The following is a 25,222-nucleotide window of genomic DNA, read 5'->3' on the forward strand; positions in this document are numbered from 1 at the left end:
AAGACAGATAAGGGAAGCTTAGACATCCTTATTGGAGGTACAGGTGAAGGACGCACCTTGGAATACGAAAAACTTACCGAACTGGCGGGATGGGTCAGGTTGTACCCATGATCCTCGGTCGTCTCCGGCCATGTTTCATTGGCCTTGAAAAGCACCTTCCAGATGTCTTCGTGTGTAGTGCCAAAGAACTGTTGCAAGGTCTGGTGCTCGGCCGGATCGAACTCCCACAAATGGCAAGTCCGGCTTTGGCATGGAAGGATCCGGCAAAAGAGAATCACCTGGATCACATAGACAAGCTTGATGTTCTTGTCCACCATGCTCCTGATGCGCGTCTGCAGCACGGACACCTCGTCCGACGACGCCCAGTATAGGCCCTTCTCTAGCCAGGAGGTGAGCCGCATCAGGGCCCCGGATTTGAATTCGGGAGCCGCGGCCCAGGTGGTGTCGCGGGGCTTTGTGACGTAGAACCACATCTGCTGCCACCCTTTGACGGTCTCCACGAAGGTACCTTTGGGCCATGAGACGTTGGGCATCTTGCTCACCATGGCGCCTCCGCACTCTGCGTGTTGACCACCCACCACCTTCGGCTTCACATTGAAGATCTTTAGCCACAATCCGAAGTGGGGTGGGATGCGGAGGAAGGCCCCGCACACGACAATGAATGCTGAGATGTTGAGGAAAGAGTTGGGGGCCAGATCATGGAAATCTAGCCCGTATTAGAACATGGGTCCGCGGACGAATGGGTGGAGAGGAAATCCCAACCCGCGGACGAAGTGGGGGATGAACACCACCCTCTTATGGAGCTCCGGGGTGAGGATTATCTACCCCTTTGCTGGAAGCCGGTGGGCGATTTCCTGGGCTAAGTACCCAGCCTCTCGGAGCTTCATAATGTCCTTCTGCTTGGCGGAGGAGGCCATCCACTTGCCTTGCGCTCCAGATCCGGACATGGCTGGAGTGTTTTTTTGAGGTGGAAAGGATGGAAGCTTGGGCGCTGGAGCTCGAGAATGGATGGGCAGAGAGAAAGAAGGCATGGGTGAAAAGGTGAAATCGTTATCCCTTTATAAAGGCTGCGAATATCAAGTGCCTCCCTATTCGCCTTAAAACTCGCCTATTCCCCAAGGGTCGTGCAGACGGTGCGGTTGGATTACCCACGCCCGTGTTGCTGAGGATCCTGCAATAAGGGGACACGATCTCTGCTTCGAGAAGACGTGCCAATAAAACCGCATCTTGAAACGTGGAGCGGGAGGCTAAAAACGGTTCGAAATAATGACCAGGCAGCGACGTGATGTCACGCTACAAAAGTTGTCAGTAGATTGGACTCGTGAAATATTATACTCTCTGCGGGTGTGTGTGGTACTTGTTTTGCAGAGCCGGACACGTTTCTGTGTTCAAAGGCTGTTTTGGAGTATTCGGAGGAGGAACCCACCTTGCAATGCTGAAGACAATCTGCGCGCCGGACACATCGTCATCGAAGCCTGGTTCAAGGGCTACCGAGGGAGTCCTGGATTAAGGGGTCCTCGGGCGTCCGGACTATGTAACATGGGCCGGACTAATGGGCTGTGAAGATACACGACAGAAGACTTCTTCCCGTGTCCGGATGGGACTCTTCTTGGCGTGGATGGCAGGCTTGCCGTTCGGATATGTAGATTCCTTCCTTTGTAAATGACTCTGTACAACCCTAGGCCCCTCCGGTGTCTATATAAACCGGAGGGTTTAGTCCGTAGAGGTAATCAGAATCATACAGGCTAGATATCTAGGGTTTAGCCATTACGATCTCATGGTAGATCCACTCTTGTAATCCTCATATTCATCAAGATCAATCTAGTAGGAAGTAGGGTATTACCTCCATCAACAGGGCCCGAACCTGGGTAAACATCGTGTCCCCCGTCTCCTGTTACCATCGACCTTAGACGCACAGTTCGGGGCCCCCTACCCGAGATCCGCCGGTTTTGACACCGACAGGTGGCACCGCTTCCCGACCCACAAGCGTTGGATCTGGCGAAAACGGGGGGCTTTGATTCGTACAGAGTAGGGCATGTGGCGAAGCAAACCACGAGGGGATGGGGCGACGGCGATCAGCAACGCCGGCAAGCAGGGACTGGAGGGACGCAGATCCATGTTATCATGGCCATAGACGTCGGGACGTCATGAGCCAGACGAGCTGGAAGGGACGCAACTGCCTGGTCGCCGAGGCCAGAGCTGCCCGGCAAGGGACGCCGTCAGCCATGGACACCGGAGAGACGCGGGTCCAAGGTCGCCGGGGCCAGAGCAGCGCCAGCAAGTACCCGCCTTGCGGAGCCTCGGTACTGCCACTAGCACCGTAGCCTCATCGCCATCGTGTGAGCCTTCACCGCGGCTCGAGGGGAGGAAGGGCCGCCGAAGACAAGGGGGTCCGGCAATGCATAGAAGGCAGGTTGCGAACACCCTTGTGACCGGCCGCAGCTTAACTAAAATCACGCCCAAGTAGCACCAGGAGGACTGGACCACGCCGAGGGAAGGGGAGACCACAGGGAAGGGAAGGGCGCATAAGGCCATGGCCTAGCACGCCGCACCCGTAGCCAGACCAGCAGGAACGCAGCAGCTGGGAGGGTGCGCTCGCGACGCGCGAGGAACTCGGGGACGCGGGGGGAGGGGCGGTGTTGGGGAAGCGCGGGAGGGACGGATCCACCCCGCCGCAGCCAGCCCAAGGCACGGCGCAGCCTAGCTGGCCGACCCTCCGGCGATGGCGTGGCAGAAGTGGGCGGAGGAGTGGGTGCCTCCCGGCGGCGGCAGCAAATGGATCTCGACTCGAGACAGGCGCGGGGAAGCGAATAGAGTGGGAGAGATGGACCCGCCCTGCCGCCGCCATCCCGGGGTGCGGCAGCGGTGGTGGGCGGGCGGGGGGGTGGCTACCCGGCGACGGCGGCTGGGGTTTCCCCGTGGCGCCAGAGGAGGCGACCTGTCATGTGTTACACATCAACTTTCAAGGGTTTCACTGATAGGAAGCACCCAACACTTCCCCTCGGTCCGCTGGCGGTGGCATGGGTTCCCTCCCTTTTCTGGCCGCTAAGGCGGCGGGAGGGGATGGGGGAACGAAAAAAATTGTGCTCTTCATCGACGATGAAGTTGGGACAACAGGTGCTACGAGAATAATGGTTCCTCAACTTTCCCCATGTCGATACTCTTCCTCGGAGTGTAGAGGAAGCATGGTGTCCATCGTCAGACACTCGGTCTGGCGTGATTAGAGCTTGTCCACGGCAGCGGCTCCCTGTGGAGGGCATGGCGTTACGTGTTTTGGTTCTCTAGTTCCATTTTTCATTCAATGAAGCTCAACCCAATATGGACCCGTCGGGGAACTTACGAGGTTTGTGTCCCACGGAGTTCGAATTAGCTTTGGACCCTCCTTGGTACCAGCTTCTCTAGGATGACGGTCTGTCCAGAACCCAGTTGTGAGTGTCTTCTCTACATCGATGACTTCTCAGTCACTGCTTCTACAAGTTTCTGAGTTTCAACAAGGTTCTTCCAGAGGCAAGTCCCTGAACCGTTTTCTTACGGTTCCGAGCGGCAACACGGATGGTGATTTCTGATCTCTGGGGCACAATCGTGATTCATGTGATAGTGCTATCTGACCGGTTAGGTCAATTCCTGCCTCATCCATTGGGTTGTCGATCTTGAGGTGATTCTGGGGGGTTCCTATTGTCCCATCCAACCTTGGTGGGCACGTCGAGAGCTAGGGTTTTGGTGGAGGGCGATAGACATGGTAAGCTCGGATAATCGGGGCAAGGACTATGAGGGAGTGGAGAGAATGGTGGGAAGGGTGCATCTGCCGGAGAACTAAAGCACAAAATTGATAGTGGATGACCAGGTGGAGGATCAGGGGCTCCCGCAGTGAGCGCTGATTAATTAGCAAGTTTCTGCACCAAAAATGCTACATGTGAACACAATATTTATAGATCCCCTACTCCTAGGGTGGGGTAATCCGAGAGGTTTCTCATTCAACTCAGTTGGAGAAATCATGTTCGTGGCCAATCTTGAGGGAAAATAGGATAGAGATAGGATTTTGGACGGAGGCCCATGGATGTATGCAGTAGTGTTGGAGATTTTTGATCGTCGGTCTTGTCCAGCAGACTGGAAATTTGAGAAATTGTAGATAGGAGTTAGAATTATTAAGCAGACTTTTAATCTTCGGTACCATCCATTGCCATTGAAGATTGTGGAGATGTTAGGTGAGGTGATTAAAGTCGATGTCAGCGCTAAAGGATTCGCTTATGGTGAGTCATTGAGGGTAAGAAAATCAATGTTAATGAGCCATTTATAATATTGTTGCAACTCGAGTTAGCTCGAACGAGGGAGCGGGTGTTCTATGATAACCGATGAAAATCTACCATACTTCCGCTTCTCATGTAGTTTAGTTGGGCATGCAGATGGTTTCTTCCCAAATCCAACGGAGAGGGATGAACAAAGCCACCTCCCATACAGTGAGAAATTACGTTGGAAAAGAAATAGGAGAAGTTGGGGGAGTGTGCCGCCAAGATACCAGGTTGGCCCTTCGGGGCGAGTAAGGTGAATGATGAGTGGGATCACGATAAGGTTGAACAAGGGGAAGAAGTAACCTTCCCAGAGAAACCTGGCAGGAGCACAGTTAGAGATGATGATGCTAGGGAGGTCTCGGTGGCTGGGATGCCAATGATATCTGAGGTCATGCCCTGGGAACAAGTAGGTATATCGCCTTGCGGATCTTGATGGGAATATTGTAGCCAGCCATGGAGAGTCGAACACACAATTGATGCTCGTGCATCAATACACTCTAAATAACAAATGGCGAGGGAAAATGAGCTGTCTAATGAATCGGGAGATAGAAGCATAGACTCAAAGAAGAACATAATTGAGAATATGCAGGAGAACAATGTTTTTTTGACGGAGGTTGCGTGGCAGTCCCACAAAGACCAATGAGTTACTTAGCATGCAAATGTCAAAGGCTTGAGAACCAAGAGATAGTTCGCGAGCTTCAAAAAATTGTGACGCTGAACGGGCCACATTGTTCTTTTTGTGTGATACAAAGATCGAGGGGAAATGAGTAGCTGACCTAACTTTTAGATTGGGTTTTGTAGGTTGTATGCTCGCAAGAAGTGATGGCTTAAGTGGCGGTTTGGCGTTGTTTCGGCCAGGAGAAGTGGATGTCACAATTGTGAACATCACAAAAAATCAACACATAGATGCAAAGGTTCAGAATGTGGGAGGAGATATGAAAACTTGGCGTTTACAAGCTTTTATGCGAAAGCTCGAAGAAGCAAGCGATCCTAGAGTTGGGAGTTGTTGAGATGGTTACAAGGGCAATGTGACCTCCCGTGGCTTTGTGGCATGAGATTTGTACTAGATACTTGATAACTCAGAGTATTTTGGAGCCAATGAAAGAGTGGAATGGAAAATCCAAGGGTTCACATAGGTAGTTGATTTCTGTAACTTCCAAGATATAGGGTTTAATGGTGTGCTATTTACATGGGATAACGAACACGATGGAGAGGCTAACGTCAAGGTTTGGCTTGGCAGATTCCTGGTAGAATCGACCTTTATTCAGATATACTTGACGACATGTGTGAGACTTATACCATCTCCGAGGTCGGATCATTGTATTTTTTCAACTAAAATTAGGCGGCTTACACATGGGGTCGAGAGTGGGCTGGTACATCCATTTTGCATCATGCTTTTATATTGATATTTATTGCATTATGGGCTGCTATTACACATTATAGCACAATACTTATGCCTTTTCTCTCTTATTTCACAAGGTTTACATGAAGAGGGAGAATGCCAACAGCTGGAATTCTGGACTGGAAAAGGAGCAAATCTGAGAGACCTATTCTGCACAACTCCAAAAGTCCTGAAAATTTACGAAGAATTATTTTGGAATATATAAAAAATATTGGACGAAGAAAGTACCAGAGGGGCCCCACCAGGCATTCATAAGGGTGGGGGCGTGCCCCTGCCTTGTGGGCCCCCTGGCAGGCCTCCGGTGCCCATCTTCTGCTATATGATGTGTTTTGACCTGGAAAAAATTAAGAGGAAGCTTTCGGGACGAAGCGTTGCCGTCTCAAGGCGGAACTTGGGCAGAACCAATCTAGGGCTCCGGCAGAGCTGTTCTGCTGGGTAAACTTCCCTCTAGGAGGGGGAAATCATCGTCATCATCATCACCAATGATCCACTCATTGAGCGGGGGTCAATTTCCGTCAACCTCTTCACCAGCACCATCTCCTCTCAAACCCTGGTTCCTCTCTTGTATCCGATCTCTGTCTCAAAACCTCATATTGGTACATGTGGGTTGCTAGTAGTGTTGATTACTCCTTGTAGTTGATGCTAGTTGGTTTATTTGGTGGAAGATCATATGTTCAGATCCTTAATGATAATTAATACTCCTCTGATTATGAACATGAGTATTCTTTGTGAGTAGTTACGTTTGTTCTTGACGACATGGGAGAAGTCTTGTTATAAGTAATCATGTGAATTTGGTATTCGTTCGATATTTTGATGAGATGTACACTACTGTAGGATGCTGCTAATGCGACACTACGATCAGAGACCCTTTGACGAAACTGCGTGCGATGCATTAATCGCAAATGGTGATGTAAAAAAACCGTCAAAAAATATGCAAAATGTTTGCGATGGCAGAGCCATCAAACACGGTTCTGATTTTAGTTGCGTGTGCGATGCAGGGCATATGGTTTAGTTTAATTAATTGTTTGAGATGAGAAAGAAGAACAGAAACAGGCAGCTAGATGAAGGCGTGTGCGATATACGACATACAGTTCACTCGGATGAACTGTTTGTGATGAGGCGGAACATCAGAAACGGGCAGCCAGATGAAGGTCTGTGCGATATACGACATATAGTTCACTCGGTGAATTGTTTGTGATTAGGCAACACAAAAGAAAGGGTTAGCCAAATCAAGGTGTGTTCTATATACGGCATACGATTCATTGCGATAAACTATTTGTGTTGAGCCAAGAGAACGGAAACGTTTCAGATAAACAAGATGTGTGTAATACGCGGCAAGCATCCAATTACATAGGTGGCTAGTGCACACATGACATTTCCACACACCAAAGTAAACTATTACATGCATAATTAACTAGGATAAATGATCATCTAATCATCATCTACTTCTTGTGCAAGCTCGATGTTCCTTCTATGCTAAGTTTCCATTAATCGATGGTGTTTTATGAACATGCCACCATTTCCCGCCATTTCCTCACCTGTTTCCCGCCACCCAGTAATATTGCGCATAAACCTAGGCGGCACGCAACGCACGGAGGCAACAAGCGCAGCCTGTAGCACATCCACCTTTTCCAAGAATGCCAAGCCACCAAAGCGCCGCCTCTGCCATCAACTGAGGGAGTCCTGGATTAAGGGCTCCTCGGGCGTCCGGACTATGTAACATGGGCCGGACTAATGGGCTGTGAAGATACAAGACAGAAGACTTCTTCCCGTGTCCGGATGGGACTCTCCTTGGCGTGGATGGCAAGCTTGGCTTTCGGATATGTAGATTCCTTCCTTTGTAAACCGACTCTGTACAACCCTAGGCCCCTCCGGTGTCTATATAAACCAGAGGGTTTAGTCCGTAGAGGCAACCACAATCATATAGGCTAGACATCTAGGGTTTAGCCATTACGATCTCGTGGTAGATTAACTCTTGTAATCCTCATATTCATCAAGATCAATCAAGCAGGAAGTAGGGTATTACCTCCATCAAGAGGGCCCGAACCTGGGTAAACATCGTGTCCCCCGTCTCCTGTTACCATCGACCTTAGACGCACAGTTCGGGACCCCCTACCCGAGATCCGCCAGTTTTGACACCGACATTGGTGCTTTCATTGAGAGTTCCACTGTGACGTCATCAGAAGGTTCAATGGCTCCATCAGTCATCTACAACAATGCTGCCCTGGGGGAGGTTTTTTCCCCCGCCAGATCTTTGTGTTCGGCAGCTTCGCACTGCAGGCCAACTTACTTGGCCATCTAGAGCAGATCGGCAGCTACGCCCCAGGTCACCAGATTAGTGTTGGAAATCTAGACTATGTCGCTGATATCCGAGGAGACTTGATCTTCCAAGGGTTCGCGAGCCCAACCTCCGCTTTGGCCTTAGATCCGGAGTGCATCGCCAGGTTCGAAGACGGGATTACTGAGCCCGCCAGACTATCTGCTGCCACTAAACCCAGTACGGGAGAGCCGGAGGAAGTAGTGTCGCTCGCAACCATTATGAAGCCGGACTCTTCTCTGGACACTGGCTCGGAACCCTTGGAGTCAGCATCATGTGAGCTCGGCTAAGAAGTTTCCTTCCCGCCGTACTCCACGGATTTTCTTCTCCCTGGCCAAACCTCGCCTTTAAGTGAGGCTCTAGGCTTGATGCGATCCCTCGTCATTATAGAGGAGCAATGTCCGAACTACGCCCAGCCCGGACTAGGGGCTAAGAGATTTACATCCCACCCACCACCCACTTCATAGCCACTATCGAGGACTTAACTGACATGCTCGACTACGGCTTCGAAGACATCGAGGGTATGGACGACGATGCCGGAGAGGAGCAGGCCGAAAACCCACCGTTTACCAGACGCTGGATGGCCACCTCTTCGTATGACATGTACATGGTGGACACACCCAAAGAGGGTAACGGCGATGATAAAGAAGACCCAGTCGAGGATAAACCTCCTAAGACACAGCCAAAGCACCGACGTCAGCGGCACCGCTCTAAATCACGCCGCAGAAAAGACAACAATACCGGCACAAGAGACAACAACACTCCGGACAATGCCGAAGACAAAGAAGACCCCATCAAGCCAACTTTCGAACAGGACGATCGGGAAGATGGGCAAGTTAGCCCTGACGAACAGGCCGTAAACGAAGACTCGGAGGATAGTAATTATCTCCCACTCTCCGAGGACAAGGTGAGCCTCGGTGACGAAGACTTTATCGTACCTGAGGAACCTCTCGAGTAGGAGCGCTTTAAGCGCCGGCTAATTGCCACTGCAAGGAGTCTGAAAAGAAGTAGCAGTAGCTTCAAGCTGATCAAGATCTGCTCAACGATAGGTGGACTAATGTCCTGGCAGCCGAGGAATATGGCCTCGAGCGCCCAACCAAAAGTTACCCGAAGCGTAAACTACTGCCCCAATTTGATGACGAGGCCCTCGAGCCCGCACCATCAGCACGTAATGCGGTTGACCGACCACCTCGTGGCCGGGACAAAACGGCAACTCAAGCCGAACACCAGCCCATACTACCTCGCCGTAAAGGTAGAGATATAACAGCTCGGGGATATACATATGACCTGCGGCAAGACCTGGACAGTAGACCAGGTCAGACCCTACGGATCGCGGGGGCGTGCCCCGACGCGCGACGACGGCTATCTAGCCGGACGTGACAAGCATAATCACGCCCGGGAAAAATTTGCAGACGGACTCCATCCGAGCTACATCGCGACTTGGACCGATATAGAGGCGCCTCACACCCTCTTTGCATCACTGATGAAGTAATGGAGCACGAATTCCCAGAAGGGTTTAAACCCGTGAATATCGAATCATATGATGGAACAACAGATCCCGCGGTATGGATTGAGGATTTTCTTCTCCATATTCATATGGCCTGCGATGATGATCTTCATGCCATCAAATACCTCCCGCTAAAACTCAAGGGACCAGCTCGGCATTGGTTGAACAGCCTGCCTGAAAACTCAATTGGCAGCTGGGAGGACTTGGAAGACGCCTTCCACGACCACTTCCAAGGTACATACGTCCGACCTCCGGATGCCGATGACTTAAGTCACATAGTTCAACAGCTCGGAGAGTCAGCCAGGAAATTCTGGACTAGGTTCCTAACTAAGAAGAACCAGATCGTCGACTGTCCGGACGCCGAAGCCCTAGCGGCATTTAAGCATAGCATCCGCGATGAATGGCTCGCCCGACACCTCGGCCAGGAAAAGCCGAAGTCAATGGCAGCCCTCACGGAACTTATGACCCGCTTTTGCGCGGGCGAAGATTGCTGGCTAGCCCATAGCAATAATAATGCAAGCGAACCTGGCACCTCTGAAGCCAGAAATAGCAACGACAAGCCCCGACGCAACAGGCACAAACGTCGAAACAACGGTGACAATACCGACGACACGGCGGTCAACCCCAGATTCAGTGGCTCCAAATCTGGCCGGCGGAAGAAGCCATTTAAAAGGAACAATCCGGGCTCATCCAGGTTGGACCGCATACTCGATCGTCCATGTCAGATCCACGGCACCCCCCAGATAAACCAGCCAATCATACCAACAGAAGCTGTTGGGTCTTTAAATAGGCCGACAAGTTAAATGCCGAGAACAAGGCGAAGGGGTCGCAGAGTGAGGACGCTGACGAGGAGCCCCGTCCACCGAACACAGGGCGATAGAAGAAGTCCCCCCCCAGGTTAAAACGGTGAACATGATATACGTTACCCATATCCCCAAGAGGGAGCGCAAACGTGCACTCAGGGACTTCTATGCGATAGAGCAAGTCGCCCCAAAATTCAACCCATGGTCGTCCTGCCCGATCACCTTTGATCGCAGGGACCATCCGACCAGTATCCGTCATGGCGGTTTAGCCGCACTGGTCCATGACCCAATCATTGATGGATTCCACCTCACGCGAGTCCTCATGGACGGTGGCAGCAGCCTCAACCTGCTCTATCAGGATACAGTCCGCAAAATGGGCATCGATCCATCAAGGATCAAGCCCACAAAAACTACCTTTAAAGGAGTAATACCAGGTGTAGAGGCCCGCTGCACGGGTTCAATCACATTGGAAGTTGTCTTCGGATCCCCGGACAACTTCCGAAGCGAAGACTTGATCTTCGACATCGTCCCCTTCCGCAGTGGCTATCACGCACTGCTCGGACGAACTGCATTTTCTCGATTCAATGCGGTGCCACACTATGCTTATCTCAAACTCAAGATGCCCGGACCATGCGGTGTCATAACTGTCAATGGAAACACGGAGCGCTCCCTCCGTACCGAGGAACACACCGCGGCCCTGGCAGCGGAAGTACAGAGCGGACTTATCAAGGAGAACTTTAATTCGGCGTCCAAGCTCCCGGACACTGTCAAACGAGTCCGGACTACTCCGTAGCATATAAATCCAGCTCGTCAGGAGTTAGACTAGCAATTCGGCCTCCGTCTCAGTCCCAACCAAATGGCGGCGTACGTACCACGCGTACATAACTACGCACCCAAAATACCATGGGTAGAGACGGAGGCATAACTAGATGGTGGCCCATAATACGGCTTAACCTAACCTTGGCACACATGCCTTCCCTTTTCAGGCTTCTTCTCTACAGGCCCCTCCCGATGGCCTGATCATCGGTCCTTTCGAAGGATGGATATACCAAGGCAACAAGCAGCACATACGTGTGGGGGAATCTCTACATGTTCTTCTTGACGATCATTCTACCTGTTTTTAGGACCCGCACGCAGCTCCCCCTTGGTCTTGGCATGTTAAATAGCTCTGTTGCTTATCGCACTATTTGTACAAATACGCTTTGACGTATTAATCAAATTATAATGGAAACAGTTTGCGGCCCAACTTATGTGGCACTAGCTTACTACTTCATTTTATTTCACTATTCTTATCGATTGCACCCGTACACTTTGGTATGCTTTAATTCGCCAGGGGCTTCATTGTGCTCCATACTACGGCAACAAAGTCCAAACACTTTTTACAGTATAGTTCGGCACCCCGAAATTAGCATTATATGCATCGGCTCTGAATCATGTCTTTGGTCAATAGTTGGGTGGCCCGGCTCCTGTGCTTGCTACCTTACGTTCCGTCCTATCGGCTAAGGTAGTAAAAGGAGAACTACTGCAATTATGTTTCTGGTTCATCCGAGCAAACACCTCAGTAGAGAAAGCCAAAAACTGACTGTCATGATGCGGCGAGAGCTGGTCAGCTATTCGGAGGTTAAAAATCTTTTGCGACTTTTTCCGCATTATGCGACGAATCGGCCTCTACCCGATCAGGTGTCTATAGCACCCTAGTCCGGATTAAATACTAACTAGGGGCTGCGCCTACATTTCTGTTGTCAAACTCCTATGGCTAAGTGAGGGTGATAAAGCCACATAGTCCGATTGCCTGGTTCATTGCGCTAAACACCTCCTTCAAGGACCAAACTCTTGGATCAAGAGTGTTTAGATTCCATCCTGAACACCCCGTACTGCCTACGTTGGGGCTAAAGCTGACGACTGTCCAATTCTCAGATTTAACAAAACGGCCGCACAGGAGGTAAAATTTTAAAACAACAAATAATATATTACATAATGGCTTTGTTTCATAATACAGGAAAGGATAACATGAATGACTTATTCAAAGATAATGTCTTTTGAACACTGGCCCTCTACAATGCGGGATCCCTTCAGGACATCATCAAAATACCGCTCGGGCATGCAGTGCTCCTTGCCCGCGGGCGGTCCCTCGGTCGCGAGCTTGACGTCGTCCATCTTCTCCAACCGCACCTTGACGCGGGCGAAGGACATCAGCGCACCTTTGATGCAGACCGACCGCTTGATGGCATCAAGCCAAGGGCAGGCATTGACCAGCCGCTTCACGAGCCCGAAGTAGCTGCTGGGTATGGCTTCGGCAGGCCATAAACGGATTATCAAATCCTTCATGGCCTATTCGGCCGCCCTATGCAGTTCGGTCAGCTGTTTCAGTTGATCGCTAAAGGGCACCGGATGCTCTGGCGCAAGGTATTGCGACCAGAACAGCTTCTCCGTTGAGCTCCCTTCTTCGGCTCGGAAGAAATCCGCAGCGTCAGCAACACTGCGCGGCAGATCCACAAACGCTCCTGGAGAACTCCAAATCCGGGTTAGTAAGAGCTACCTTTTCTTCACATACTTGCTTTGCATCATAAAGGCCTTACCCGCCGCGATTTTTCTAGCCTCCTGGATTTCCTGGAGGGCACCCTGGGCTTCAACCCGGGTATCTTGTGCGCTTTGGCGGGCCTTGGCAAGTTCAGACTCTTGATCCGCAATATTGCGCTCCAAGGAGTCGCATTTCTTCACGGCGTCCTGGAGCTCCTGCTGAACCTCACCGACCCTGGCCTTGTGTGTCGGCGTCCTGGGAACGGGGGTCCCCAGACTTGCCTGCCTGCGGCCCACGGCGCGGCTCCACCAGCGGCCCTGTACGGCCCATCTTCACCAGCAAACACTCAAGACCCTCGCGAGGGGCCAGGCCTCGCGAGGCGGATGACGCAAGACCTCCTCGGGGGCGGCCTCACCAGGCTGGCTCGCGAGGGGCGGAGAGATCAAGGCAAGGGCACCTCGCGAGGTTTCTGTGATGCAAGCCATGACGACCGGGCCTAGGCAGGCACCAGCACGCAGAGTGTCCTCGTTTCCTCTTTGGTTCTAAAGAGGCAAGCGCAGACGAGGAGTCCCGAGGCATCAGGCAAAGGTTTCCATATCAGTGCAACGAGACCAGGACCAGCAGGACGGAGGTCACCGTGGAGCCCAAGACGGCGTCATCACCAGAGCCTTTGGCAGGCGAAGACCACCTTTAGTCAGGATAACTTGTACTAGTTGTCTCCTTTCAAATTTGGCTGTTGTGGCATCCCTTCCCGCCAGCATTTGGGAAGAGGACCAGGGCCACTATAAATAGGGCTAGCCACCACAGTAGGAGGCAATTTATCCTGGGCCATTCAGATCATCCTCATCCACACAAACTCACCAAGCACAAGAGCACCTCTCCTCAGGAGGCTGTTCTTCCCTTGTAACTGTTCCTCCTCAGCCCAAGAGGCAATCCACCACACCACACTGGAGTAGGGTATTACACCACATCGGTAGCCCGAACCAGTATAAACCTTGTGTCCCTTTGTTCTGCGAGTTCGACGCGCTGAGCCTTGAGATCGCGGTGAGGGAGAGTGTTAGTGGGAGGAGAGACCTTCGTGCACACCCCAGTGTTCGAACCTCAAGGGTTTTGCCGGAACCCGAAACCGACATCGTGTTTTTCGCGAGCGACTTGTTCCTTTGCCGCTCTCTCCTGGGCTTCGGCCAGTGCCTTCTTGAGGGTCTCCACCTCGGTCGCCGCTCCTACAAAATATGATGGCACTATGTTCAACACAAATCATTCATCCTTTATGAATCTACACAAGGTCATTGCATACCTTGATTGTGCTCTAGCTGTTTTTTCACACGGCCGAGCTCTTCCTCACTCCGCTCCAGACTCTGCTTCAGTCCGGAGACTTCGGCAGAATGGGAGGTCGCAGCCAGCAACGACGCCTGCTTATTCACATAGACATGTATGGTTAGTCTCCTGCGAAAATTATTTGATCCTCTATCCTGCTTTTCTTTTCGAACACCAGACTGAGTCTCAGGGGCTACTGTCTATACTATGACATTATTTTTGCATAATTACGTCGCATACCTCAAAGCCTGTTAGAAGGTTGGTGCAGGCTTCGGTCAGTCCGCTCTTAACGGACTGAACCCTCTCAACCACCGCACCCATAAGGATACGATGTTCCTCAAAAATGGAAGCACTTTGCAGCGCTTCCAGTAGATTATCCGGTGCCTCTGGATGGACAGAGGTCACCGGTGGAATCGGTGCACCTCCTTCTTTCGAAGGAGGCTGCTTGCCTGATTCCGGAGCTGTATAGGTCTCCGGAATTGTATTCGGCGGGGGGCCGAATTGAATATGGCCCCCATCGCCAGTCTCCAGGGGGATTCGCTCCCCCATGTGTCCGGCGGCCGAGGTATCACCCTCTGGCGCCACCCTGACGGCCTCCTGCGTCTCTCCCTGGGCTGGGGAGGTCCTTCGGGACAGCACCTCGGTGTCATCCATGGCCTTGGGAGAAGAGGCCGCCGGAAGGGACCTGCTGTCCATCACCTTGGGATCCAGCGAATTCCCCGAAGATGAGGATCGCTGGAGGTGGGAACGAGACGGACTGCAGTGCATGATTCAACACGTTAAAACTGCGAATTAAAAGGAGTTGGATATATGAGTGCGTCAGTGCCTTTGAGTACTTACGATTCTGCCAGGGGCTTATCCCTGGGGCGCCACTCCGAGCTGCTGTCAGTATCCAACGCGGAGTTATCCGCAAGGGAGGCTCTCCCCTTCTTGGACGCTTCTGCCTCCAGATGCGTGGAGGCCGCCCTTTCTTCCTTCCCCCTTAGGGGGAGAGTTGCTTTCCTCCTCCTCCCCGTCATCCTCGGTGGGGGAGGAGTGGGTTTTGGCGTCTTCGAACGTCACGTCTGAAGTACCCTTACAGCAGAGGCCACTTCTGGTCTCCTAGGCCTTCTTCTCCGGCGCCTGGTAGGGCGCCGGAACCAGCATCTTCGTCAGAAGCGGGATTGCTGGGTTTTCAGGCAGCGGAGCCGAACACTGGATCCGCTCCACCCTATTTGTCCAGCCCTGAAAAGACAGATAAGGGAAGCTTGGACATCCTCATTGGAGGTACAGGTGAAGGACGCACCTTGGAATACGAAAAACTTACCGAACTGGCGGGATGGATCAGGTTGTACCCACGATCCTCGGTCGTCTCCGGCCACGTTTCATTGGCCTTGAAAAGCACCTTCCAGATGTCTTCGTGTGTAGTGCCGAAGAACTGTTGCAAGGTCTGGTGCTCGGCCGGATCGAACTCCCACAAATGGCAAGTCCGGCTTTGGCATGGAAGGATCCGGCGAAAGAGCATCACCTGGATCACATTGACAAGCTTGATGTTCTTGTCCACCATACTCCTGATGCGCGTCTGCAGCACGGACACCTCGTCCGACGACACCCAGTCCAGGCCCTTCTCTAGCCAGGAGGTGAGCCGCATCGGAGCCCCGGATTTGAATTCGGGAGCCGCGGCCCAGGTGGTGTCGCGGGGCTCTGTGACGTAGAACCACAGCTGCTGCCACCCTTTGACGGTCTCCATGAAGGTACCTTTGGTCCATGAGACGTTGGTCATCTTGCTCACCATGGCGCCTCCGCACTCTGTGTATTGACCACCCACCACCTTCGGCTTCACATTGAAGATCTTTAGCCACAATCCGAAGTGGGGTAGGATGCGGTGGAAGGCCTCACACACGACAATGAATGCCGAGATCTTGAGGAAAGGGTTGGGGGCCAGATCATGGAAATCTAGCCCGTAGTAGAACATAAGTCCGCGGACGAAGTGGGGGATGAACACCACCCTCTTATGGGGCTCCGGGGTGGGTATGATCTGCCCCTTTCCTGGAAGACGGTGGGCGATTTCCTGGGCTAAGTACCCAGCCTCTCGGAGCTTCGTGATGTCCTTCTCCTTGGCGGAGGAGGCCATCCACTTGCCTTGCGCTCCAGATCCGGACATGGCTGGAGTGATTTTTTGAGGTGGAAAGGATGGAAGCTTGGGCGCTGGAGCTCGAGAATGGATGGGCAGAGAGAAAGAAGGCGTGGGTGAAAAGGTGAAATCCTTATCCCTTTATAAAGGCTGCGAATATCAAGTGCCTCCCCATTCGCCTTAAAACTCACTTATTCCCCAAGGGTTGTGCAGACGACGCGGTTGGATTACCCACTCCCGTATTGATGAGGATCCCGCAATAAGGGGACACGATCTCTGCTTCGACAAGACGTGCCAATAAAAGCATCTTGAAACATGGAGCGGGAGGATAAAAACGGTTCGAAATAATGACCGGGCAGCGACATGATGTCACGCTACAAAAGTTGTCAGTAGATTGGACTCGTGAAATATTATACTCTCTGTGGGTGTGTGTGTGTGGTACTTGTTTTGCAGATACGGACACGTTTTCTGTGTTCAAAGGCTGTTTTGGAGTATTCGGAGGAGGAACCGCCTTGGAATGCCGAAGACAATCTGCGTGCTGGACACATCGTCATTGAAGCCTGGTTCAGGGGCTACTGAGGGAGTCCTGGATTAAGGGGTCCTCGGGCGTCCGGACTATGTAACATGGGCCGGACTAATGGGCTGTGAAGATACAAGACAGAAGACTTCTTCCCGTGTCCGGATGGGATTCTCCTTGGCGTGGATGGCAAGCTTGGCGTTCGGATATGTAGATTCCTTCCTTTGTAAATCGACTCTGAACAACCCTAGGCCCCTCCGTGTCTATATAAACCGGAGGATTTAGTCCGTAGAGGCAATCACAATCATACAGGCTAGACATCTAGGGTGTATCCATGACGATCTCGTGGTAGATCAACTCTTGTAATCCTCATATTCACCAAGATCAATCAAGCAGGAAGTAGAGTATTAGCTCCATCAAGAGGGCCCGAACTTGGGTAAACATCATGTCCCCCGTCTCCTGTTACCATCGACCTTAGACGCACAGTTCGGGACCCCATACTCGAGATCCGCCGGTTTTGACACCGACATCAACCTCGTCGACGAGAAAAACGAGAAGGCGCCACGGCATGTCGAGGCCGAGGCGCTCCCCGGCAATGCGATGGACAACGCCGTGATGCGCGTCATCGCCATGGTTGAGCACACCCTTGGCGCATGGCGCTTGAGCACCGCGGATCAAGATAGGCATGTCAGCGTCGCGGATCAAGATAGGCATGTCAGCATCGAGAGGCTGCAGCTCGCCGCACAACATGATCGATGGCGCGCCACAGAGCAAGCTAGGCGCATCCGTGCCGATAGGCTGCGACTCGCCGCACGGCTGTTGGGTAACGTAGCATGCAATTTCAAAAAAATTGTATGATCATGCAAGATCTATCTAGGAGATGCATAGGAACGAGAGGGGGAGAGTGTCTCCACGTACCCTCGTAGACCAAAGCAGAAGCGTTAGTTTAACGCGGTTGATGTAGTCGAACGTCTTCTCGATCCAACCGATCAAGCACCGAACGTACGACAGCTCCGAGTTCTGCACACGTTCAGCTCAATGACGTTCCTCGAACTCTTGATCTAGCAGAGGGTCGAGGGAGAGTTTAGTCAGCACGACGGCGTGGTGACGGTGATCGTGATGTGATCCGTGCAGGGCTTCGCCTAAGCACTATGACACTATGACCGGAGGAGTAAACTGTGGAGGGGGGCACCGCACACGGCTAAGAGAACAATTGATGTGCTTTGGGGTGCCCCCTTGCCCCCGTATATAAAGGAGGAGAGGGAGGAGGCTGGCCAAGGGGCGCGCCATGGGGGGAGGAAACCGACTTGGACTCCATGTCCAATTCGGCCTCCCCTTTCCTTCTTCCGGAGGGGGAAAGGGGGAAGGAGAGGGAAGATGAGAAGGAAAGGGGGGCGCGCCCCCTCCCCTAGTCCAATTCGGACCCCCCATGGGAGGGGGGCGCGGCCACCCCTTGTGGGCTGCCTTCTCTCTCCCCTATGGCCCATGTAGGCCCATTACTTTCCCCGGAGGGTTCCGGTAACCTCCCGGTTCTCCGAAAAATATCCAAAATGATCCGGAACCATTCCGGTGTCCGAATATCATCGTCCAACATATCAATCTTTACCTCTCAACTATTTCTACACTCCTCATCATGTCCGTGATCTCATCCGGGACTCCGAACAATCTTCGGTAACCAAAACACATAACTCATAATACAAATTGCCATCGAACATTAAGCGTGCGGACCCTACGGGTCCGAGAACTATGTAGACATGACCGAGACACATCTCCGGTCAATAACCAACAGCGGACCTGGATGCTCATATTGGTTCCTACATATTCTACGAAGTTCTTTATCTGTCAAACCGCAATGACAACATATGTTATTCCCTTTGTCATCGGTATGTTACTTGCCCGAGATTCGATCGTCGGTATCTTCATACCTAGTTCAATCTCGTTACCGGCAAGTCTCTTTAGTCGTTCTGTAATGCATCATCCCGCAACTTACTCATCAGTCACTTTGCTTGCAAGGCTTATCGTGATGTGCATTACCGAGAGGGCCCAGAGATACCTCTCCGATACTCGGAGTGACAAATCCTAATCTCGATCTATGCCAACCCAAAAAACACCTTCAGAGACACCGGTAGAGCATCTTTATAATCACCCAGTTATGTTGTGACGTTTGATAGCACACAAGGTGTTCCTCCGGTATTCGGGAGTTGCATTATCTCATAGTCAAAGGAATATGTATAAGTCATGAAGAAAGCAATAGCAATAAAACTTAACGATCATTATGCTAAGCTAACAGATGGGTCTTGTCCATCACATCATTCTCCTAATGATGTGATCCCGTTCCTCAAATGACAACACATGTCTATGGTCAGGAAACTTAACCATCTTTGATTAACGAGCTAGTCAAGTAGAGGCATACTAGGGACACTTTGTTTGTCTATGTATTCACACATGTATCAAGTTTCCGGTTAATACAATTCTAGCATGAATAATAAAAATTTATCATGATATAAGGAAATATAAATAACAACATTATTATTGCCTCTAGGGCATATTTCCTTCAACGGCGAGACCGTTGGAGCGCCGTAGAGCGAGAGGCGCGGCGCGCCGCACAGCAAGAGCGGATCCATCGGCGCTTGCCTACTGTCGACAGAGCATCGCAGCTGGGTACACGTCCCGTCAGTGCCACCATTCCTCGCCAGGAGTGGGCAGAGGCCCTCTGCGCCGTACTTGCACCAGAGGCCGTCCGCGCCGTACTTGCACCGGACACCCGCTGCGTCGTTCGCATGGGTCGCGCCGTTCGCCTTGTCCGCAGCCCGCTTTATGCCAATGCGCTGGTCGGTAGGCGTGATTGCCTCCTTGGCCCAGGTGTCCACCTGGGCGCAGTAGAGGAACATGGCCGTCGCATCCTCGAGTTGGTGATCTCTGATGAAATAGCCAACTTGGAGCTCGATATCGCGCTCCAGATGTACCGCGAGTGTGTCGACCGCTTGGACGAACGCTTGCACGAGTTCAGGCAGAGCCAAGAGCTACCATAGGCAAGGGCTGCTGGTCATGGTCTCATGGATGCGTTTTATTCTGTTGAGTCATTTCGATGTGGATAGCTATGTATTCACATCAATCATATATTGCTCTGTTTATTGCTCTATTTCAATGTGTGTACTCTGTTTTCCGTTCTTATATGTTCTGTTTCAATGTGTGTATATACGCTTTCCATTCTGTATATGTGGGTGATAACAACTAGATACAAATTAGTATACAAAAACAGATAGAAAATGGAATTCATAATATATATATTAATTGTTCATTAGTTCATCATAGAATATATATAATATCATCACATATACGTGACGATACTTAACTACTAGGTACAATGCATAAAATTGAAAACGAACAATACTAAAACTAATAATCCCTCCTGAGGCAGTATTCCGGCAGCCCCTCGCCAGCAGCTCCCTGGTGCGCGACGTCTTCCCAGCGGGGAGGTAGTACTCCGCCTCCTCCGCCTCGCAGCGCTTGACATACCGATCTGCCACTTGCTGGCGGACGTGCGCAAATGATCTTGCCATTTCATTGGGCGCCTATCGGAGCTCCTCGTCGGTGGCACGCTGGAGCTTATCAGCCCACCTCCACGCAGCGATGAGGCGCCTAGCGCCTATGACCTTCCTCGCGAAGTACCCGTCTTCATACACTTCCTCCGCACGACGACGCGCCCGCCCCCAAAGCTCCACCGCCTCCTTTTTCTAGGCGGTATCACGAGCTTCACAGGCCACCTGGTACCTGGCTTCCTCCTCCGCCATCTCCTTCTTGAATGCCACTTGCCTGGCTTTCTCAGCTGGCGGCAGCGACTTCCACAGAAAAAGATTGTACTGGCCCCAAAACCAATCCAAAGTTGGGGGGTCCGACGCAACCTCGTCCAACGGCGCGTAGGGGTCCTCCTCGTCGCTGCTCTTGGACTGAGCGTCCTCGGGGGGCGACGACTCCTCGTCGGCGCGTGGGCAGACCGGCGGCACCATGGCAGAGATTTGAGAGAGAGAGAGCGAGGGGAGGATGTAGATGAGAATGCAGACGAGATGACGTGAGCAAGATAGTATTTATTGGCGGCCAGAATCTAGATCCATGGGAATAGTACACACGCCGGTCACCGGAATTTATGAGTACTGTAGTTTGAATTATCCACGATTTTCCTGCAGCAAAATCCGTGTGTGAACTTAATAGCTGACGGTTTCCAATACAAAACCGTGTCTGATTAATAACCCCCGCCACTCACCTTCCAAACCTCGAGGCGCGAGATAGAGTGCCAATCGTGTGGGGGCCGATTGTCTTGCCAGATCTTTACATTTTCTTTTTTTAACACCAGATATTTACATCGTCTGATGATTTTTTAACTCGCACAAAAGTACACAAAAATAGGATTTTTCAAACCGTTATGGTTAGCCGTTGCATGTAGATGTAGTTCAAATTTGAATTATGTTCATTAAATGGCTAGAAAATCACTAAAATTTCTTTAAAAGGTCAAATGACCCCTAGAATTTTCCAAATTTTCACATGACAAGTGTATTAGTGCACGTTAAACGTAGAAAAAAATTTAAAGGCCGTAAGAGGAAGGTCCCATTCGTCATCAAACATGCATTGTTCCCTCTCGGAACCACAAGCCTTCTAGCGAGTTGCTCCGGTTTGTGAGGGGTGTGTGTCCAAACTTTCGTCAAACAGGCCAATTTTTTACCACATTGCTACTTCTTGAGCTTGCGTTGGTTTTTCCCTTGAAAATGAAAGTGTGATGCAGCAAAGTAGAGATAAGTATTTCCCTCAGTTTGAGAACCAAGGTATCAATCCAGTAGGAGACAACGCACAAATCACCGAATACCCGCACGAACAATCAAACAACTCTAACCCAACGCGATAAAGGGGTTGTCAATCCCTTCACGGTTACTTGCAAAAGTGAGATCTGATAGAGATAGATAAATGGTAAAGTAAATATTTTTGGTATTTTTGGTTTATAGATCGGAAAGTAAAAGATTGCAAAATAGTAGATCGGAAACTTATATGATGGAAAACAGAAACTTAATGATGGAAAATAGACCCAGGGCCATAGGTTTCACTAGAGGCTTCTCTCAAGATACAAAATAATACGATGGATGAACAAATTACTGCCGAGCAATTGATAAAAAAGCGCAAAGTTGTGACGATATGTAAGGCAATGATCATGAATATAGGCATCACGTCCTTGTCAAGTAGACCGAAACGATTCTGCTTCTACTACAATTACTCCACACATCGACCGCTATCCATCATGCATCTAGAGTACTAAGTTCATAAAGAATGGAGTAATGCATTAAGTAAGATGACATGATGTAGAGGAATTAACTCAAGCAATATGATGAAAACTCCATCTTTTTATCCTCGATGGCAACAATACAATACGTGCCTTGCTGCCCCTACTATCACTGGGAAAGGATACCGCAAGATTGAACCCAAAGCTAAGCACTTCTCCCATTGCAAGAGAAACCAATCTAGTTGGCCAAACCAAACCGATAGTTCGAAGAGAATTATAAAGGTATCAAATCATGCATAAAAGAATTCAGAGAAGATTCAAATAATATTCATAGATAAGCTGATCATAAATCCACAATTCATCGGATCTCGACCAACACACCGCAAAAAGGTATTACATCGAATAGATCTCCAAGAACATCGAGGAGAGCATGGTATTGAGAATCAAAGAGAGAGAAGAAGCCATCTAGCTACTAGCTATGGATCCGTAGGTCATCGGAAGGGCAATAGAGTTGATGTAGAAGCCCTCTGTGATCGAATCCCCCTCTGGCAGGGTGCCAGAAAAGGTCCCTAGATGGGATCTCACGGGTACAGAAGGTTGCGGCGGAGGAAAATTGTTTTCGTGGATGCCTCTGCTGGTTTGGGGATATATGGGAATATATAGGCGAAAGAATTAGGTCAGGAGGGTCACGGGGGGACCCACGAGGGTGGGGGGCGCCCCTCCATCCTTGTGGCCGCCTCGTGGCTCCTCCGACTTCATCTCCAAGTCTCCTGGTGGTCTTCTAGTCCAAGAAAAATCATCGCGAAGGTTTCATTCCGTTTGGACTCCGTTTGGTATTCCTTTTCTGCGAAACTCAAAAACAAGGAAAAAGCAAAAACTGGCACTAGGCTCTAGGTTAATAGGTTAGTCCCCAAAAAAATATAAAATAGCATATTAATGCATATAAAACATCCAAAACAGATAATATAATAGCATGGAACAATAAAAAATTATAGATACATTGGAGACGTATCTAGCATCCCCAAGCTTAATTCCTGCTCGTCCTCGAGTAGGTAAATGATAAAAACTGAATTTTACGTGTGGAATGCTACCTAACATATTTAACCGTGTAATTTTATTTATTGTGGCATGAATGTTCAGATCCATAAGATTCAAAACAAAAGTTTAATATTGACATAAAAACAATAATACTTCAAGCATACTAACAAGGCAATTATGTCTTCTCAAAATAACATGGCCAAAGAAAGCTTATCCCTACAAAATCATATAGTCTGGCTAAGCTCCATCTTCATCACACAAAATGTTAAAATCATGCACAACCCCGATGACAAGCCAAGCAATTGTTTCATACTTTTGATGTTCTCAAACTTATTCAAGTTTCACGCAATACATGAGCGTGAGCCATGGACATAGCACTATAGGTGGAATAGAAGGTGGTTGTGGAGAAGACAAAAAGAAGGAGATAATATCACATCAACTAGGCATATCAACGGGCTATGGAGATGCCCATCAATAGATATCAATGTGAGTGAGTAGGGATTGCCATGCAACGGATGCACTATAGCTATAAGTTTATGAAAGCTAAAAAAGAAAATAAGTGGGTGTGCATCCAACTCGCTTGCTCACGAAGACCTAGGGCAATTTTGAGGAAGCCCATCATTGGAATATACAAGCCAAGTTCTATAATGAAAAATTCCCACTAGTATATGGAAGTGACAACATAGGAGACTCTCTATCATGAAGATCATGGTGCTAATTTGAAGCACAAGTGTGGTAAAAGGGTAGTATCATTGCCTCTTCTCTCTTTTCTCTCATTTTTTTATTTGGGCCTTCTCTCATTTTTAGGGCTCTTTTTTTTGTCCGGAGTCTCATCCCGACTTGTGGGGGAATCATAGTCTCCATCATCCTTTCCTCACATGGGACAATGCTCTAATAATTAAGATCGTCACACTTTTATTTACTTACAACTCGATACTTAGAACAAATTAAGACTCTATATGAATGCCTCCGACGGTGTACCAGGATGTGCAATGAATCAAGAGTGACATGTATGAAAGAATTATGAATGGTGGCTTTTCCACAAATACGATGTCAACTACATGATCATGCAAAGCAATATGACAATGATGAAGCGTGTCATAATAAATGGAACGGTGGAAAGTTGCATGGCAATATATCTCGGAATGGCTATGGGAATGCCATAATAGGTAGGTATGGTGGCTGTTTTGAGGAAGGTATATGGTGGGTTTATGGTACCGGCGAAAGTTGTGCGGCACTAGAGAGGCTAGCAATGGTGGAAGGGTAAGAGTGCGTATAATGCATGGACTCAACATTAGTCATAAAGAACTCACATACTTATTGCAAAAATCTATTAGTTATCGAAACAAAGTACTATGCGCATGCTCCTAGGGGGGTAGATTAGTAGGAAAAGACCATCGCTCGTCCCCGACCGCCACTCATAAGGAAGACAATCAATAAATAAATCATGCTCCGACTTCATCACATAATGGTTCACCATACGTGCATGCTACGGGAATCACAAACTTTAACACAAGTATTTCTCAAATTCATAATTTCTCACTAGCATGACTCTTATATCACCATATTTATATCTCAAAACAATCATAAGGAATCAAACTTCTCATAGTATCCAATGCACTTTATATGAAAGTTTTTATTATATCCCTCTTGGATGCCTATCATATTAGGACTAAATCTATAACCAAAGCAAATTACCATGCTGTTTAAAGACTCTCAAAATAATATAAGTGAAGCATGAGAGTTCAATAATTTCAGTAAAATAAAACCACCGCCGTGCTCTAAAAAGATATAAGTGAAGCACTAGAGCAAAATTGCCTAGCTCAAAAGATATAAGTGAAGCACATAGAGTATTCTAATAAATCACGATTCATGCTTGTCCCTCTCAAAAGGTGTGTACAGCAAGGATGATTGTGGCGAAGTAAAAAGCAAAGTCTCAAATCATACAAGATGCTCCAAGCAAAACACATATCATGTGGTGAATAAAAATATAGCCTGAAGTAAAGTTACCGATAGACGAAGACGAAAGAGGGGATGCCTTCCGGGGCATACTCAATCTTAGGCTCTTGGTTGTCCTTGAATATTACCTTGGGGTGCCTTGGGCATCCCCAAGCTTAGGCTCTTGCCAC

Source organism: Aegilops tauschii, chromosome 3 (assembly GCF_002575655.3).
Source record: "Aegilops tauschii subsp. strangulata cultivar AL8/78 chromosome 3, Aet v6.0, whole genome shotgun sequence".
Taxonomy (NCBI): domain Eukaryota; kingdom Viridiplantae; phylum Streptophyta; class Magnoliopsida; order Poales; family Poaceae; genus Aegilops; species Aegilops tauschii.